A 19,247-nucleotide genomic window follows, 5' to 3' on the forward strand; every position below is an offset into this window, starting at 1 on the left:
CAGAGAGACCTCAAACTCTGCACATCTATATCCTTCTCACCTTCATTACATATTCCTGTTCATTAAGCCTTTTACACAGTGGCTAGGTTCTCTCTCTCTCTCTCTCTCTCTCTCTCTCTCTCTCTCTCTCTCTCTCTCTCTCTCTCTCTCTCTCTCTCTCTCTCTCTCTCTCTCTCTCTCTCTCTAAAGTCCCCAGGTTCAGTCAAGGCATCATCCTTAGCCCTCAGTGTGTTGGAGAGGCAGCTTGTTATTGTGTTGCGAGATGACGGAATGCCGCAGCAAGATCTTCACCCTGCCACCTCGGCGCTCATTAGCCAGTAGCCGAGTGGCTCCTCCAGGAACTGTTGATGATGTGGCGGCCGGCTGGCTGACTGGTTTAGACAGTACCATTAGTACCGGCGCCACATTGGACACTGCTGGTAATGACCTAGCTTTTGACTGTCGTCTTGTAATTCGTGGCACCTGTAAACTCAGTTTCGGAATGCGGACAGGAAAATAAAGTCATAATAATCAGAGTATTTCGCATAATGCGCATCCAAACCACCTGAAACGTTCTGGATGACTGACAATAGCAATTAGCTGGCAGGGGTCATATAATGGGATTAATCCATTATCAAATAATTACACGCCCCATTGATATTTTTCATTTATTTATACGTTTCAGTGTCTATTTTCTCTCTTGAAGGACATTAAACGGTGGGAGAGCTATTTGGCAGAAATCATCACTGTCAGATATAGGAATAATATTTATGCTGTCAAATTAGCAATTATATTTGATAATGCACTTTTGCTGGCACAATAATTTAATCGATTCAACTCATATTCGGGGCCTTTATAACTGTGTGTCTGAACAGTTGGCAAATATACTTTCTGGGACTGATTTATGAATGTCCTGGGATTTTTCGTGAGCGTCTGCGTTTTTGTGGTTGGAGTTTGGAGGAAAGAGGACACACAAACACACACAAATGCACATACATACACATGCACACACACACACAGGCAGCAGAGGGATGAGTGATGACTACCAGTCGAGGGCGAGAGGGAGTGATTGGAGAGGGATGTTGTTTATAATCGGACAGTTCTCCCCTGGTGCCATCGTTGTAGGAATGACGTCCGCCTTCCCAGGTGATGTACCATGGTCTGTCTGGACCCCCACCATTACAAACCGGCAGGGCCGATCGCCATTCTGATTGGTAGATGCGTGGGCAGGAAGCACTCTGGGTAAATTGAGGCCCAGTCCACCCTGTCTTTTACTTTCTGTCTTGTCAAGGTCTCTCTATCTCTCACTGCCTGTCTCTCCCTCTCTCTCTCCTTCTGACTCTCTCTCTCTGTCTCCCTATCTCTCTCCCTCTCTCTCTGTCTCCCTATCTCTCTCTCTCTCTCTCCTGCCTGCTCAGGTATAAGAGTGAGTCGTCTCGGGTCACTGGAGCTGATCGTTACTTGCTGTGCGCCACACTGTGGGGAGCCCTCACCCCCAGAGGGAGACAGACGGAGGGAGGAAGAGATGGATGAGTAGAGAGAGGAGAGGAATAGAGGAACAAAGAGAAGTGGCCTGTCTTTAAACCTCTGCACTCAGAGTACTCTAAACCCATAGCCTCAAATAAGTGGAGATTCAGACAGCTCAGACTATTTTTCAACTGTCTTTTCATGGTCCTAAAAAACTAAGAGACTAAGCTATGAGCCTGGCCCAGGCCCAAGGCCCAGGAAGCCAAAAAGCCTGGGCATTGCCCCAGCCCGGTTTCCTGCCAGAGGCCCCTTACTCTCTGGCAGCGGCTCGAGCTGTGCCCCCCTCCCCCCCTCTCCCCCAACTCCCTCCCCGGATTTAGAGGTTATCAGCTTCCATCAGTCTCTCCAAAGCCCATGGCTGAAGAGGGAGAAAGAAGACCCTAGCCGTAGGTGTGAGCGTGGACGATAAGAGAAGTGGGCGATGAGAAAACGACAGAGAGAGGGACAGTGGCCAGGGTGGAGAGATATGGGGGTCCGTGGCGGCCTTAGACTGACCTTTAACCGAAATGCGCTACACAGAAACAAAAGGCTCCGATCCCATGGCTAAAGAAAATAACTAATCTTCCTGCCCAGCAAGCCTCTGGGAAAGGGAGAATCTGGCAGCCTCCAATAAGTATTATTCATCCACTAGCATTTATAAAAAAGCTACACCGACGGTCTGAGACCTGGGTTCAAATACTACTTGAAATCTGTCTCATTCTTTGAGCGTTTGCTTTAGCCTGGCGTGCCAAATCGGTAGGGTAGCACTTTGCGACTATTCTATTAGTTCATTTGCTCCAGGCAAACTCAATCGAGCCCAGCTTAGGTATTTTGAATTATTTCGAATACTATTTGAACCCAGGCCTGCTACACAGATTTGCAAAGTGCCCCCACTGCTTCCCAACCTGGTATTTTATTCTCCATATGTATGTGTCTGTAGATCAGGAATATTCAACCTTCTCAGTCTGCATGCAAAGCAACGGGCATAGATTCTCAGTCTCTGCATCCACTTCAGTACTATACGTCCCCTGTGCACACTAGCTTACTTTCAGTGTGGATAGCTTTTCATGAATAACTAATAGATGGGACATTAAGGGGGATGTTGAGTGTGTCTTGAGGGCTGCATTAGCCATGCGTGGATGTCTGTCCATCTCACTGGGGTTTCTAACAGAGGAATGGGAGGAAGGATATTCACTGGCCTCTCACTGCTCCTCTCCCCGTCCATTTGCTAGCAAACAGAATACGGCAGCAGTACTGCTAAAAACACACACATACATTTGTTCGGAGGTGGGCTGTACAAGTACACACACACACACACACACACACACACACACACACACACACACACACACACACACACACACACACACACACACACACACACACACACACACACACACACACACACACACACACACACACACACACACACACACATGCTCATGTATTCAATATATGCACACACACATGTATAAGGAAACACACACACACAGACACACACTTTCAATTAATCTAAAAGCTGTTGCACATATGAAAGAAGCATTGTGTATCTCTCTGCACTAATATGGGCCTGTAGGCAATGACAAACGAGTCCTCAGATCCACGGTAGTTTCTGTCGTCTACTGATGCTTCCTACTAGATGTAGTGAAGTGGAAATCCTGGCTCAAAGAGGGCGGCCATATTGGAAGCAACCGTGTTTTCTCCCCACTACCAACGTGAGCTGCAGACGTTGTTTTGAGCTCATTAGAAATCAGGTCCATAATAGTATGCATTACAGCTTCATCAAAAACCCAATGCACAAATGAATCATGGGACGAATGACATAATGGATGTAATAACTTCCAGACTGAATGAAATCAATAATTTGGCGTACTTAATGTAAATAATGACCCTTTTTACAGACGCATAAAGCAAGCTAACTTTCAATTAGAGCCCAGTCAATCTTGTGTCAATCGTGTATTTTTTGCTCATCCCAATCATATCCCATTTAGAAGCAAATTGAAAAGGGAAAATGGAGTGCTAACAACAGGGTTAATGGTATCCAGTCAGACGGGGAAAACGCTCAGGAACATGAGTCTGTCATCTGAGAGCTCCAATCTACATAAGTAGATGATAAATGGCATGTAATAAGTTTGCATTCAGTCATATGCTGTCACGACTTCTACCGATGTCGGTTCCTCTCCCTTGTTCGGGCGGTGTTCGGCGGTCGACGTCACCGGTCTTCTAGCCGTCACCGGTCTTCTTTTATTTTGTCTCGTTTTCCCACACACCTGGTTTTCATTCCCTCATTACGTGTTGTGTATTTAACCCTCTGTTCCCCCCATGTCTTTGTGTGGAATTGTTTGTTGTAAGTGCTTGTGCACATTTGTTGTCTGGTGAGCGACGGGTGTTGTACCCATAAGTTGTTATTCTGGATGCCGGTGGTTTTGTATATTAAACTGCTCCGGTTATTACCCAGTTCAGCTCTCCGTCTGACTTCTCTGCCACCAGGTACGCACCCCTTACATATGCATAATATTTAATCCAATAATATGTATCTATATCAGAGACACAGAGAGTACATAGGAAGGAGCTCTGTGGGATATCCCATGTGGTCTAACTGGGCAACACAATTTAGGCTGCACATCACATCACATAGCAGCCTCTTTTATTGCAATGGTACCACAGCTTGTTGGGGGTGCTTGGCCACAACTCTCATAATGTACAGTATAATGATGATTCATCGTTTGTTTTCGGGAGTTCAGCGGCATATTGTATTGGTGGGGGGGTGCGGGGAGAGACGGCCTCTTTGGGCATAAGTGCATACACGCATGCACACACACACACACATTAACACACACGCACACATACCCCAACACACAGTAGAGAGAAACCCACTTCACTTCCTGGCTAATAGCAGGGGCCGGGTGTGAACACCATTTATCAAGCTGATTAAGATGAGTCACTGGCCGGCCCCCCTCACTGTTTATTCTAACCAAATCGATGTACAGTATGTGTCATTGCAGGTGGAGACCCTTACACTTACTGCAGATGTGATTACAAAAAAACATACAACCAGGAAAAACAGGGGGATGAAAGGGGAAGATGGGGAGTGCTGAGTGGCAATAGGGGGGGGGGGGGAATGGAGAGAGAACGAGGGAAGGAGGGGAGAAAGGCAGCAGTGTGAGTTGAATCGAAGATGAGGAGGGTGGGGAGGTTGTCAGACTGGGGTCGCCAGTCGTGCAGGCAGGTGAGGGAGCCGCTTTTGTGTCGTTGAGTTTGACGGATAACCTCCGATAACCTGGGACACTTTGGCGAGTGGCCCTGTTGAAGGGTTCAATACAACACAGTTCAGATGAAATAACCTCAGATTCATAGGACACTCACAACAGAAAGAATACTTCCCAATGGACAGACTCCTCAGCGCTCCCTAAGAGCAAGTCTAAGGGCACCAGTGTCAAGAAAATACACCCTATTTGTCGCTAAGCCAAAAATAACCACATTTCAACAAAAAGCTCCTGTTCTGGAGCCAACAGAGCCAACCGAGAGTCAGTTGAAACATCCACACTTCTTCTTTCTCTCTCAGATGTCTAAGAGTATCAGTATCTGCCAGGAACATTCTACACAACACCGGCTGTCCGCTCCACGCTAGAGCACGTGTACTGACCACTAAGACTATGTGTTCTACCTCAGAACTAGCACTGCAGCCTATCCAGTCCCTCTATCCCTTCCTTCACCCTTCACATATCAAACAAGTCGATTGAATGCAAAGCAGTCGAGAGATAAGGGCAAGCCAGCCAAGTCAGGAAGGAGGCAAGGAAAAGCACGAGATGAACGAGATAGTGGAATGCACACAGAGAGATAAAGCGACTGAACCCACTAAAACTTTTGCAGATAAAGTGACATGGTAATGGCTACTAAAGAGGGGAAAGTATATTAGAGGAGCCCGGCCGCCCGGGGGGAGGTTTATGAGCGTGGCACGATAGGTTGTGTGTGCCAAGGGGAGCTGCATACCCTGCCAACTCTGAGGGACACGTATCCCTGTCAGACATATGGAACCGACAACCTTGGGGTTGCCAACACTGCACTCCGACCAAATGAGCCACCTTCTGGTAGCCTAATCACTGCTCTGATCTATAATAGTATCAATGCTTTCCTGATGTTACTGGGCTTAAAGTACAACTCCCCAGAGATAACAGAAGGAGTGATTGACAGGCTGGGCTGCTACAGAGTTAACAGAAGGAGTGATTGACAGGCTGGGCTGCTACAGAGTTAACAGAAGGAGTGATTGACAGGCTGGACTGCTACAGAGTTAACAGAAGGAGTGATTGACAGGCTGGGCTGCTACAGAGTTAACAGAAGGAGTGATTGACAGGCTGGGCTGCTACAGAGTTAACAGAAGGAGTGATTGACAGGCTGGGCTGCTACATAGTTAACAGAAGGAGTGATTGACAGGCTGGGCTGCTACAGAGTTAACAGAAGGAGTGATTGACAGGCTGGGCTGCTACAGAGTTAACAGAGGAAGTCATTGACAGGTGAACAGGGAGAAGAGATAAGATAATAAGATGGGTTGAGGTGAAATAATTAAAGACAGACATCTTGAATCCTTTTAAATGTCTCTCATTCTTAGGCACCCTCACCTCCCCACATACCCCTTTACATTGGCAATGCAGTGAAAATAAAAAGGTTACATAGACGTAGTAAATCACCATCCTTGTCACGACTTCTGCCGAAGTCGATGCCTCTCCTTGTTCGGGCGGTGCTCGGCGATCGACGTCCCCGGTCTTCTAGCCATCATTGATCTATGTTTCATTTTCCATTGGTTTTGTCTGGTCTTCTTACCTGGTTCCAATCCCATTCATTAATTGTTGTGTATTTAACCCTCTGTTTCCCCTCATGTCCTTGTCAGAGATTGTTTATTGTTATGTTCATGTTTTATGGATTGGTGTGCGACGGGTTCTTGTACCCACATTTATTTTATTATGGACTTTGGTTTTGGAGTTTATGTTTTAAGTTTTTAAAATACTCCATTTATACCAAGTTTAATTCTCCTGCGCTTGACTTCCCTGCCACCTACATACACGACGTGACAATCCTGCTCCTGACTGAGTCAACTGTGTATAGTTACACCGCAGCTCTGGCCCTCTCTCCTTTCTCTCCTTACTATCCATCTCTATATACCACATATTGTCCCTCTCCTCTCTCTCTCTCTATTTTCTTCTCTCTCACTACAGATCTCATCTGATGAGGATTTACTGCTCCCTGGCCCACAGAGAGAGAAAATAAAGTGACAGAGAGAACGAGAGACAGAGAGAGAGAGAGAGAGAGAGATAGAGGGAGTATAGGCAGGGTATAATGGACCTAGGTGGACAGGAGAGAGGCCAGGGGAGAATATGCTCCTCGTCGCTTTCAATTAACTTTCCTCTCCTCTGAAATGAGCTGTGCCAAATATAGGCCCCAGCCACCCTGTGTGGGCCCCGGCTTGGTTGCCATAGCAGGCCCTTGGCAGCCGGCCCCACTACCCTCGCCCATGATAGAGAGGCTAACCCTGGCTATAAACTAGCAGGGAAGCAGGGTTGGCTGGAGCTCAACGCTCTGCTCTGCTCTCTCCTCTATGGGAGGAAGAAACACTGCCTAGGGCCAAAAGGTTCTCAGGGTTTCCTATAGCCAGTGTCCAGAAGCATGTCATCCTAGTGTTGGTGTTAATCAATGGTGAATTGGGGTGTGTGTGTGTGTATGTGTGTGTATGTATGTCCAGATGAAGAAATATAATCCAGAGACAGTCTATGTCAAATTGACCATGACACCACTAGTCTATTAGGGAGTTATCACTCTCACTGTAAATGTAGGCTTCTTTAAGAGTCCTAGCCAGGCTTAAAGTGTCTGCCTGACCAATCAGCCTGAAACAATGTCGGCAGCTTTAAGAGGTTTAAATAAACATGAGCTCGACTTTATTCGAAGTGATGTGCAGAGGCTTCGGAGAGTGGGAAAATACTGCACATTCTTTACAGGGTGGAGAGAGAGTCAGAGAAAGGAGAAGAGGAGCAGAGAAGAGAGGGAGGAGAGAGAGGGAAAATAGGGGCTCTTGTTTTGTCCTGTTTCTGTTCTGCGGTGGAATGTGCCGCATAGTTACCGTGTGTTGCAGTTGGTTGCCGGGGAGAGCGCCATGGCAACAGGAGGAGTGGGATGCTGGGGTTCAAGGACTTCCTCTTGTTCCTGCAACATTTTAATTACGTTTGGGTCTTTAGTGAGATGCATTCTGGAGCCTCATCAAGCCATATAAACACACACAACAACACACAAAGGCTGCAAAGGACCCCCAGAGACCAGAGGCATCAGTTTTTGTGACTGAGTCAACCAACCAGAAAGACATACGGATTACAGGAAGAGTGAAAGACAGATATATGCAGAGAGAGAGAGAGTGAGTGAGTGAGTGAGTGAGTGAGTGAGTGAGTGAGTGAGTGAGTGAGTGAGTGAGTGAGTGAGTGAGTGAGTGAGTGAGTGAGTGAGTGAGTGAGTGAGTGAGTGAGTGAGTGAGTGAGTGAGTGAGTGAGTGAGATTAGGACAAGATTAGGGCACTAGATAGGGCACGGAGTGCCATTTGGTATGCACCCCAAGCCTCAGTAGAAGATTGGAGAGAGGCACTAAAATTCCTTGGATTGATTGATTATTTTCAAGGTTCAGTGCTATGTTTTGTATGTGTGCAATTACTGTCTATTAAAAAACCTCCTGGGAGATGCTTACATTTATTTCCGAGAAATAATCTGGTAAAGAACACAACGGTAGGCTTTGCAATGTTGTCAACACACATAATGATGTGTCAGTCATTCCAAGTGATCCAATCTGAATGTTTTACCGTCACTAGTTGAGCTATAGATTGAGAGACGGACACAGAATCTAATGACTACAGTCTGTGTACAGCAAATCACCTACATGGGTTAAAGCACCAGATGTCTCTATTACAAGTTATAAGCATGAAGTATATGTTTTATGATCAACTCATAAATGTTATGTCTTCTAGGGCTGATAATAACCGAGTCTCATTACCAGATGATATCTAGATATTATTAGAAGGTTCAGTTATTCTTATGACAAGTCTTATAATGCGTTATGGCAGTAAGGTATTACACCTGCTGGGGCTTGAGTAAAGTGTTACCAAGCCAAACCAACCAAAGCACATTCATACCATCACATGCAGTCATATGTGGGCCTACAAAAGGGATCCGGCCTCCAGTTGCCCAATCCTGGTCTAATGAATGATACCCAACATAAACCAACCAACCAAGGCTATACAGTTTGTTACCCTGCCATTCCCTTCTTGACAGACAGATCTTTCCTTAACGCGGGGCGTATTTAAACCTCTGGTGACATGCTTGGGATGAACAGCTCCCGTCCTTTGTGCTGGTAATAGATTATTTAATACAAACATGCAATTGGGCCACGGCGGTGGATGGTGGCCATTGTTATGGTAAAGTAACTCTATCGAGTTCGCCCCCACCGCTATTAATCTCAGTCGAGTCAATACGGCCATTGTGTAAAATTCCCCATTAAGGCACGCCGCGGCCGCCACACAATAGACATATCAATGTGGCACATCCTCACAGAAACAGGGAGTAAAGAGGAAAAAGGGAAAGGGCTGTTTTTCACCAGACAGATTACCCACGATTAATGGGGGATTCCCAGCACAAATACCACATGTACACTCCCCTACGTATTAATTTGGTCAGCCAACATCCGCACTGAGCTAAAGGGTAGAGCTGTCGCTTTCAAGGAGCGGGTCTCTAACCCAGACGCTTACGAGAAATCCTGCTATGCCCTCCGACAAACCATCAAACAGTCAAAGCGTCAATACAGGACTAAGATTGAATGCTTGTCGGATGTGGCAGGGCTTGCAAACTATTACGGACTACAAAGGGACGCCCAGCTGCGTGTTGCCCAGTGACACAAGCCTACCAGGCGAGCTAATTGACTTCTATGCATGCTTCGAGGCAAACAACACTGAAGCATGCATGAGAGCACCAGCTGTTCCGGACAACTGTGTGATCACGCTCTCCGTAGCCGATGTAAGACCTTTAAACAGGTCAACATTCACAAGGCTGCAGGGCCAGGCGGATTACCAGGACGTGTACTCAGAGCATGCGCTAACCACCTGGCAAGTGTCTTCACTAACATTTTCAACGTGTACCTGACCGAGTCTGTAATACCTACATGTTTTAAGCACACCACCTTAGTCCCTGTGCCCAAGAACACCAAGGTAATCTGCTTTGTAAAACTGGTCATGGGTCACATCAACATCATCCCAGAAACCCTAGACCGACTCCAATACGCATACCTAACAAACAGATCCACAGTTGACACAAACTCTATTGCACTCCACACTGCCCTTTCCCACGTGGACAAAAGGAACACCTACGTGAGAATACTATTCATACTATTCATTGACTACAGCACAACATTCAACACCATAGTGCCCTCAAAGCTCATCACTAAGGACCCTGGGACAAAACACCTCCCTCGGCAACTGGATCCTGGACTTCCTGACGGGCCGCCACCAGGTGTTAAGGTTAGGCAACAACACATCTGCCACACTGATCCTCAACACGAGGGCCCCTCAGGGATGCGTGCTTAGTCCCCCCCTGTACTCCCTGTTCACCCAAGACTGCATGGCCAAGCACGACTCCAACACCATCATTAAGTTTGCCGATGACACAACAGTGGTAGTCCTGATCACTGACAACGATGAGACAGCCTATAGGGAGACAACAACCTCTCCCTCAATGTGATCAAGACAAAGGAGATGATCGTGGACTACAGGAAAAGGAGGGCCGAGCAAGCCCCCATTCTCATCGAGGGGGCTGTAGTGGAGCAGGTCAGGAGCTTCAAGTTCCTTGGAGTCCACATCACCAACAAACTACCATGGTTCAAACACACCAAGACAGTTGTGAGGAGGCACGACAACGCCTATTCCCCCTCAGGAGACTGAAAAGATTTGGCATGGGTCCTCAGATCCTCAAAAAGTTATACAGCTGCACCATGAAGAGCATCCTGACTGGTTACATCACCGCCTGGTATGGCAACTGCAATGCCTATCCGACCACAAGGCGCTACAGAGCGTAGTGCGTACGGCCCAGTACATCACTGGGGCCAAGCTTCCTGCCATCCAGGACCTATCTACCAAGCTGTGTCAGAGGAAGGCCCTAAAAATTGCTCCTTAACAGCTTCTACCCCCAAGCCATAAGACTGCTGAACAGTTAATCAAATGGCCAACCGGACTATTTACATTGACACCCCCTTTTTTTACGCTGCTGCTTCTTGCTGTTTATTATCTATGCTTAGTCACTTTACCACTACCTACATGTACTGTACATATTACCTCTATTACCTCGACTAACATGTACCCCTGCACATTGACTCGGTACCCCCTTCGGTGGCCTCGTTATTGATATTTTATTGTCTTTTCTTAACTCTATTTTCTTAAAACTGCATTGTTGGATAAGGGCTTTCACGGTAAGGTCTACCTACATCTGTTGTATTCGGTACATGTGACAAATGACACGTACAAAAACTTTACATTTGGCTCTATAATCCAGTCAAATGTTTCATGAGGCGACAGTACAGAATGTCACCTTTTATTTGAGGGTATAAAAATACCCTCAAATAAAAGGTGACATTCTGTACATTCTGTACTAAATGTTAAGTTTTAGCTTCACTGTCAAAATAAATACTTATGGGAGTGTAAATGTCCCCCCTAAAGGATGGAAGAAAAACAGACAGAGAGACAGAGAGACAGAGCGAGAGAGAGAGAGAGACGTGTTTTGCGGCGAGTGTATGGGTTTCTCATTAATGGCTTGTGGTTGGTTCAGACCTGAGATAACTATAGTTTTAACTATGCTTCGTGCAAGGTAACTATATTTCTGGGAGGAAAATACAGATCACAAAAAATGACTACTTAAAAAAAACATTTGAATACAGATCTCAGGAAGTGACTACTTTTGTGAAACTATTGGATTGGCTGCCTTCAACTAATGGCAGGGCTGTATCTGGAACTGCATGTTGAAGATAGAAACATGAGGAATAGAGCACACGCTATATGCTATGCTATTCCAATCTATCTGACAATCATATTTGATCTACACAATTCATTTTTATCTAAGCATTCTGTAAATGTCAATTCTCCATTGCCTCAGGTCTACATAATCAAGTCAAACCAATTAACCAATGATATTTTATACAGATAAGTATAATTAAGTTGTGACGATCAACTAATGTACGGCTCTTTGAACATGCCACTGAAAAGGTTGAATGGCGCAATTCATTTTATGATACCAGAAAATACTGCAGAGTAATTCAAAGCCAATTCCACATTGCAAACCACAAGTTGGATGCTTAACAAAAACAACTTCGAACCTCTTTGTTCATCTGAGGGCAAGTGTTCTTGTTACAAACACACACTGTACCAGGGGTAGGCAACTAGATTCAGCTGCAGATGTTTTTGTTGTTGGTGTGGATGGTTGGGGGACCGGAACATAATTATATGTCACGCCCTGACCATAGAGAGCTTTTTATTCTCTATGTTGGTTGGGTCGGGGTGTGACTAGGGTGGGTCATCTAGGTGTTTGTGTGTCTATGTTGGCCTGATATGGTTCCCAATCAGAGGCAGCTGTTTATCGTTGTCTCTGATTGGGGATCATATTTAGGCAGCCAATTCCCCTTTGTGCTGTGTGGGATCTTGTCTATGTCTAGTTGCCTGCGAGCACTACACAGCTGCACGTTTCGTTGCTCTTTGTTATTTTTGTTTGTGAGTTTCATCGGAATAAAACATGTGGAACTCTATGGACGCTGCGCCTTGGTCTACTCATTTCCACGAGCATAATTAAAATAATTTGTTCAGTGCAAATTGACCACAACTAAACCTAAAAAGAGACTGTATTTGAGAATAACAATCATCTCATACGTTGAATTACATTGAGACACGTTCTCATGTCTCATTTCTATTCATGGGAATACTTGGGAACATATTTCCTAAATTAAACACATTTTTTGCTGAATTCCTGGTGATTTTAGTCATTTGTTTATTTTTTTCACTAAATAAAAGAAAGTAAAGGAAAATCATTATTGGGACGTTTTTTTGTTTTCCAATAACTTGCATACCTTGCAAAATACCTTCAATTATGATTTGGTTTTCTGAGAGGTATTCAAAATCCTTTAAAATATTATTAGTTTTTTTTTTACTCTTATTTGAATATCAAAGAAAATAGTTGCTTTTTAGTTGAAACTCTATATAAACTATATTTGACTACTTTGAGTATTTGAAAAGTTGGTATTTTCAAATAAACTACAAAATAAAAGATTCTGCCTAGGTCTGGATTGGTTGGGTAGATGATTTGTCCAGGTAGCGACAGTGAGGAGTTTTAAGATGGTGACCTCATTTTCTCACCAGGTGTGACCCGGCTGACTCCAGGTGTTTAACCACATGAAGTCCATTTCCCTCCGGCGGGAACGAGAGAGAGGCAGACCTCCTGATCTGCCGCTTACCATTGTCCATTGTTGTTCGGGTTCATGACAGAAAGGATATGATCTCTTTCTCTGCCTAACTCTCTCTCTGTTTTTCTCTCTCTCTCTGTTTCTCTCTCTCTCCCTCTCTATCTGTTTCTGTCTCTCTCCCTCTCTCTCTGTTTCTATCTCTCTCCCTCTCTATCTCTCTCTCTGTTTCTCTCTCTCTCTCTCTCTCTCTCTCTCTCTCTCTCTCTCTCTCCCTCTCTCTTTCTCTCGCTCTCCCTCTCTCTATTTCTCTCTCTCTCCCTCTCTCTGTTTTTCTCTCTCTCTCTGTTTCTCTCTCTCTCTCTCTCTCCCTCTCTCTCTGTTTCTCTCTCTCTCCCGCTCTCTCTGTTTCTATCTCTCTCCCTCTCTCTCTCTCTCTCTGTTTCTCTCTCTCTCTGTTTCTCTCTCTGTTTCTCTCTCTCTGTTTCTCTCTCTCTCTCTCCCTCTCTCTTTCTCTCGCTCTCCCTCTCTCTCTGTTTCTCTCTCTCTCTTGGTTTCTCTCGCTCTCCCTCCCTCTCTCTCTATTTCTCTCTCTCTCTCTTGGTTTCTCTCGCTCTCTCACCCTATATGTGTCTGTCGATTTGAGAGCAGCACATCATTACCGTCACAGGCACACTCAGTATCTGCAGTGTAAACACACACACACACACACACACACACACACACACACACACACACACACACACACACACACACACACACACACACACACACACACACACACACACACACACACACACACACACACACACACACACACACACACACACACACACACACCGCCTACCTGTTTTTTGAAAGGGAGTGACTTTTTCTTGACTGAGGTTCTGACACTCTGCTGAAGAGAACTCCCAGTAGTGGTTATGAAAGGAGAACTGTGAAGCAGTAAAAACTAGGGACTTTGATTTGTCTGTCAGGCACTTTTAGCCTCTGGGCCCTCGCAAACACTGCTTAACTCCCTGTCCCCTTGTACCCCAGATATCCTGACAGACAGAGGAAGAAGTTACACACACAGTAGAACACAGTCAGTACACACAGCAATCCCCCCCCCCCCCCCCCATTCACACACACCCAGAGCTACAGTGCCCTTGACCCAACCCCTGGTCTCTTAGTGACCCACCTCCGAACCCCCATCATTACCCCTATCATGCCACCCCACCGCATCCCGCCACGCCTCTGACTTGTGGCCCACTCTGCCCCTTAAAAGGCCACCGAGCCCTCCATCGCGGCTAACAAGCGAGAGCCCCCCTTCTCTAAACGTGCTGCTCATTATCGAGGGAGCACGAGGAACCGGTAATTAGAGTAATTTAGAGTCACTCGATGCTCAGCACCGCAGTCGATGACGAGTCAAAGCCGCTCTCAGAGATAAAAACCAGGTTCGATGACATCCGACATCTCTCGGCACCAGGAAGTAGGAAATTGGCACGATTACCATCGGTGACACTACACCTGATCCATGTGATCCCTTCTAAGAGGATGTAGTCTAAACAGTTTAACAGGTCAAACCTGACATGCACAGGGATGATGGATCTGAGTAGAGATGGGGACTGGAAAGACCTTTGGGCCGATGCTAGAGGGTCACAGTTAAATCCCAGATAGATTAAAGCTGTTGTGCCTTCCCTCGGCATATCTGATCTGTCAGTGGTGTGAAGGGCAACAGATGCTGATGAATAATTCAAAATGGACACCGCTGGAAATGGAACTTGAGGTGAAGCTTAGGGGTTTGTGACTGCAGATGTACACACAGCTGCTTTTTGCTATGCTGTGACTTAGGAGTAACGTGTGCAAACACACACACTATCCCGTACAGGCTAATGATGCCTTAGAGCTACTGTAACACACACACACACACAGACACACACACACACAGACCACCTTTGCGCCAGTGCGGAGGCTGACGACATAGAGAGACACCACACTGCAGCGCTGGGACCCCAGGGCTGGGTCTTGGAGCGGCTCAGCACACACAGGCAATAAGTCAGCCTCCCTAATTGCAAGCCTGGGGATTGACTTCGGCACGGGGTGTACCACCCAGTATGCCCCCACCAAAAAGGAACACCACCCATCCCAAGCCTGTCATAGTAATGAGGACCCCCCTCATAGTCATAAAAAGGCGCCATCAAATGTGGCTGCTGATTAGAAATCTGTCCCCAGTAAAGTAGGTGATCAGGGTTAATGTTGTAGCGAGAGGCCCTATCTGCCCTAGGCGGGGGGGGGGGAGGGGGTTAGCAGCTAATATTACATTTTCATTCAGTATCTCAGAGTCACTGATAGGTTCTAAGAAGGCCTGTGGCGGCTTGGCGGGACAAATAGTGGTCTGCGTAAGAGGTGTTTGCGCATCCCTTCTGCTTCCCAGCAAATAAATTGAAAATAAACGGCTGGCTACGAGTCCACCGCTTGTTGCCTATTTGAAGGGAAGCTACTGTAAGTGAAGCCTCGGAATGGGCTTTTGTCCCCAAAAAGCTTTAAAGTGAGAATGGTTAAAGGTAAATATTGGATAAATATCCTGACTCCGTGTCAGGTTTAATACTAGAGTACACACTCCAGCCCCGGAAACACACTCGATGGAAGTAACGACACTTACCTGAAGTATGGTGGAAGACCTTTTCCTCTACTAAATGGCTGTGTTGGTTTGTTTGCACAGTACATGACATCCTTAAGGTTTAAAGTTACTCACTCAGAAGATGGCAAACATTCTGTAGGTCTTCTATGGGTGTCTTCCTCCCCTTCATCAGTTTCTTTAGTCCGAATCACTCAGAGCCTTGGAGCCAAGCGAATGTAGACATGCCTGACCCAAAATGGCCGAAAATAGTCCGTTTTGCTTTGCATCTTATATTTCTTCTTCCCAGGAGTCAAATCCTCCCCAGGGCATGGCCTGGGGAAGGACAAACTTCATAACTCGGTTGCAAGTTGTTTTGTTTTGAAATGCTAATTAAATATATTTCCAATCATCTTTAACATATCGTACATCAAAAACAACTCTTATTTTGTAGTCCTACACAGCAAACATGATTAAAACACCTATGCAAAGTCCCATACGTGAGCGCTCCTTACAGTACATTCAGAACACACGTACACTACTCCTAGCCTTGATGTGTGTTTACTTGGGGATTCACAGATCATCTCTCTTGTGACTCGTCCTCTTATTTTCTCGCAACAGACGAGAAACTCCTCCAAATAGTGAGCTCTATTCAGATGAGACTGTGTGTCTGCGCGATCCACTTTTCAGTTTTCCAAAAACAGCTGTTAAGGAAACAAGGGGCGATGGTGGCGCAGTGCAAAGCCCATTAATCTAAATGACACTGTTATTAATGTGAGTTCTTAGACGAGCCGCAGCATTGCATGCCAAAAAATCACATCGCACAAACAACAAACACAAACATCAATCATCACCACCCCAGAGCTAATGGAGGGGGTTTGATTGTCCTGGCAACACCTCAGTATCAGAACAATATGATTCCCTGTGTTATAAGCATATCATAACAGACCCTCATAAGCTGTTATAACACTGCCGTAAGCATTGCAATAAGAAGTTTAGTGTTATTTCTGTAGCAATATGTAGCTATATGCTAGCTAACTCTTATCGGCTAGCTAGCAAGCTAAGCTAACTCCTTGCTTGTCATAGCCATTAGTCAGGCTGCTGTCAATGGAGGTTATAAGAGCTTATGACATTTGATTGGTCATGGCTGAGACAGCGAGAATAAAAGCATTATGGGACAGTTGGGTTCAATGAAAGTGTCAGTGGGTTCCATTTCTATTTCCCGTTGAAATAACAGGCCCTAATTTTTCATCTTTCTTCTCCATTTTCTCGTTAATCGTGGCGAGACTGACTTTGATCTCATAAGGGGAGAAGTGGTTCCTGCACCAGCTGAGAGAGCGAGTGGGAGGAAGAGAGGAAGAGTGAGAGAGAGGGATTGAGGGAGGGAGACAGAGAAAGTGTGGGAGAGAGAGAGCGAGAGAGAGAGACAAAGAGCAAGACAGAGTGACGGAGGGAGGGAGGGAGGAAGGGTGGGAGGGAGGTAAGCAATTAGGCCACAAAACTGTTTTTGCTGCCGGGGACGGAAGAGAGTTTGTCCTTGTGGAGGGAAGCACCTTGTCAATTTGATTAGAGACAGTGTGAAAGGCCACTCTCAATCCTGAAATTGCCTGGCTGTTAGTCTCTTCAGCCCTCCTGAAACTGTGTGACTGTTAGTCTCTTCAGCCCTCCTGAAACTGTGTGGCTGTTAGTCTCTTCAGCCCTCCTGAAACTGTGTGACTGTTAGTCTCTTCAGCCCTCCTGAAACTGTGTGACTGTTAGTCTCTTCAGCCCTCCTGAAACTGTGTGACTGTTAGTCTCTTCAGCCCTCCTGAAATTGTGTGACTGTTAGTCTCTTCAGCCCTCCTGAAATTGTGTGACTGTTAGTCTCTTCAGCCCTCCTGAAACTGTGTGACTGTTAGTCTCTTCAGCCCTCCTGAAACTGTGTGACTGATAGTCTCTTCAGTCCTCCTGAAACTGTGTGGCTGTTAGTCTCTTCAGCCCTCCTGAAACTGTGTGGCTGTTAGTCTCTTCAGCCCTCCTGAAACTGTGTGACTGTTAGTCTCTTCAGTCCTCCTGAAACTGTGTGGCTGTTAGTCTCTTCAGCCCTCCTGAAACTGTGTGACTGTTAGTCTCTTCAGTCCTCCTGAAACTGTGTGGCTGTTAGTCTCTTCAGCCCTCCTGAAACTGTGTGGCTGTTCGTCTCTTCAGCCCTCCTGAAACTGTGTGGCTGTTAGTCTCTTCAGCCCTCCTGAAACTGTGTGACTGTTAGTCTCTTCAGCCCTCCTGAAACTGTGTGACTGTTAGTCTCTTCAGCCCTCCTGAAACTGTGTGACTGTTATTCTCTTCAGCCCTCCTGAAACTGTGTGACTGTTATTCTTTTCAGCCCTCCTGAAACTGTGTGGCTGTTAGTCTCTTCAGCCCTTCTGAAACTGTGTGACTGTTAGTCTCTTCAGCCCTCCTGAAACTGTGTGACTGTTAGTCTCTTCAGCCCTCCTGAAACTGTGTGGCTGTTAGTCTTTTCAGCCCTCCTGAAACTGTGTGACTGTTAGTCTCTTCAGCCCTCCTGGAACTGTGTGACTGTTAGTCTCTTCAGCCCTCCTGAAACTGTGTGGCTGTTAGTCTCTTCAGCCCTGCTGAAACTGTGTGGCTGTTAGTCTCTTCAGCCCTCCTGAAACTGTGTGACTGGTAGTCTCTTCAGCCCTCCTGGAACTGTGTGACTGTTAGTCTCTTCAGCCCTCCTGAAACTGTGTGACTGTTACTCTCTTCAGCCCTCCTGAAACTGTGTGGCTGTTAGTCTCTTCAGCCCTCCTGGAACTGTGTGACTGTTAGTCTCTTCAGCCCTCCTGAAACTGTGTGGCTTAGTCTCTTCAGCCCTCCTGAAACTGTGTGGCTGTTAGTCTCTTCAGCCCTCCTGAAACTGTGTGACTGTTAGTCTCTTCAGCCCTCCTGAAACTGTGTGGCTGTTAGTCTCTTCAGCCCTCCTGAAACTGTGTGACTGTTAGTCTTTTCAGCCCTCCTGAAACTGTGTGGCTGTTAGTCTCTTCAGCCCTCCTGCAACTGTGTGACTGTTAGTCTCTTCAGCCCTCCTGAAACTGTGTGACTGTTAGTCTCTTCAGCCCTCCTGAAACTGTGTGGCTGTTAGTCTCTTCAGCCCTCCTGAAACTGTGTGGCTGTTAGTCTCTTCAGCCCTCCTGAAACTGTGTGGCTGTTAGTCTCTTCAGCCCACCTGCATAACGTTGGGGAGTTGAAAAGATGATTTGATTTCAGTTAGATAAGTCTGCTCATCTGAAATCAAAAACAGATTGAATAATATGCATGTTAAATGAAAAGCCTCTTTCCAAATCACTCTATAAGGATTTATTTGCCTTTCATATGCTGAAATTACCCTATTTTTTCATCAATTCGACCGGGGGTATAAAACATTCACTGTAATAGAAATATAATGATAAACAACGGCTATTAATAACCGTTCTGATTGGCCGTTGATATCACGGCTTCAAAACCCTTTCAGAAAGCAACAAATCCATTAAAGAAAAGTTTCAAGTTGCTTTTTCTTCTCTTCTTCTAGGTCAAAGAGTGTGAGAGTTGACTTAAACCAAAGCAGTAAATGAAAACATTAAAGCAAGAGAAGAGAGAGAATGAGAGGGGGATAAGGAGAGAGGGGAGGAGGGCCCATCACTTTGTATTACGTTATCTTAAGCCTGAAGAGAAGGAGAGAGAGAGA

Source organism: Salvelinus alpinus, chromosome 11, assembly GCF_045679555.1.
Source record: "Salvelinus alpinus chromosome 11, SLU_Salpinus.1, whole genome shotgun sequence".
NCBI classification, from domain to species: Eukaryota; Metazoa; Chordata; class Actinopteri; order Salmoniformes; family Salmonidae; genus Salvelinus; species Salvelinus alpinus.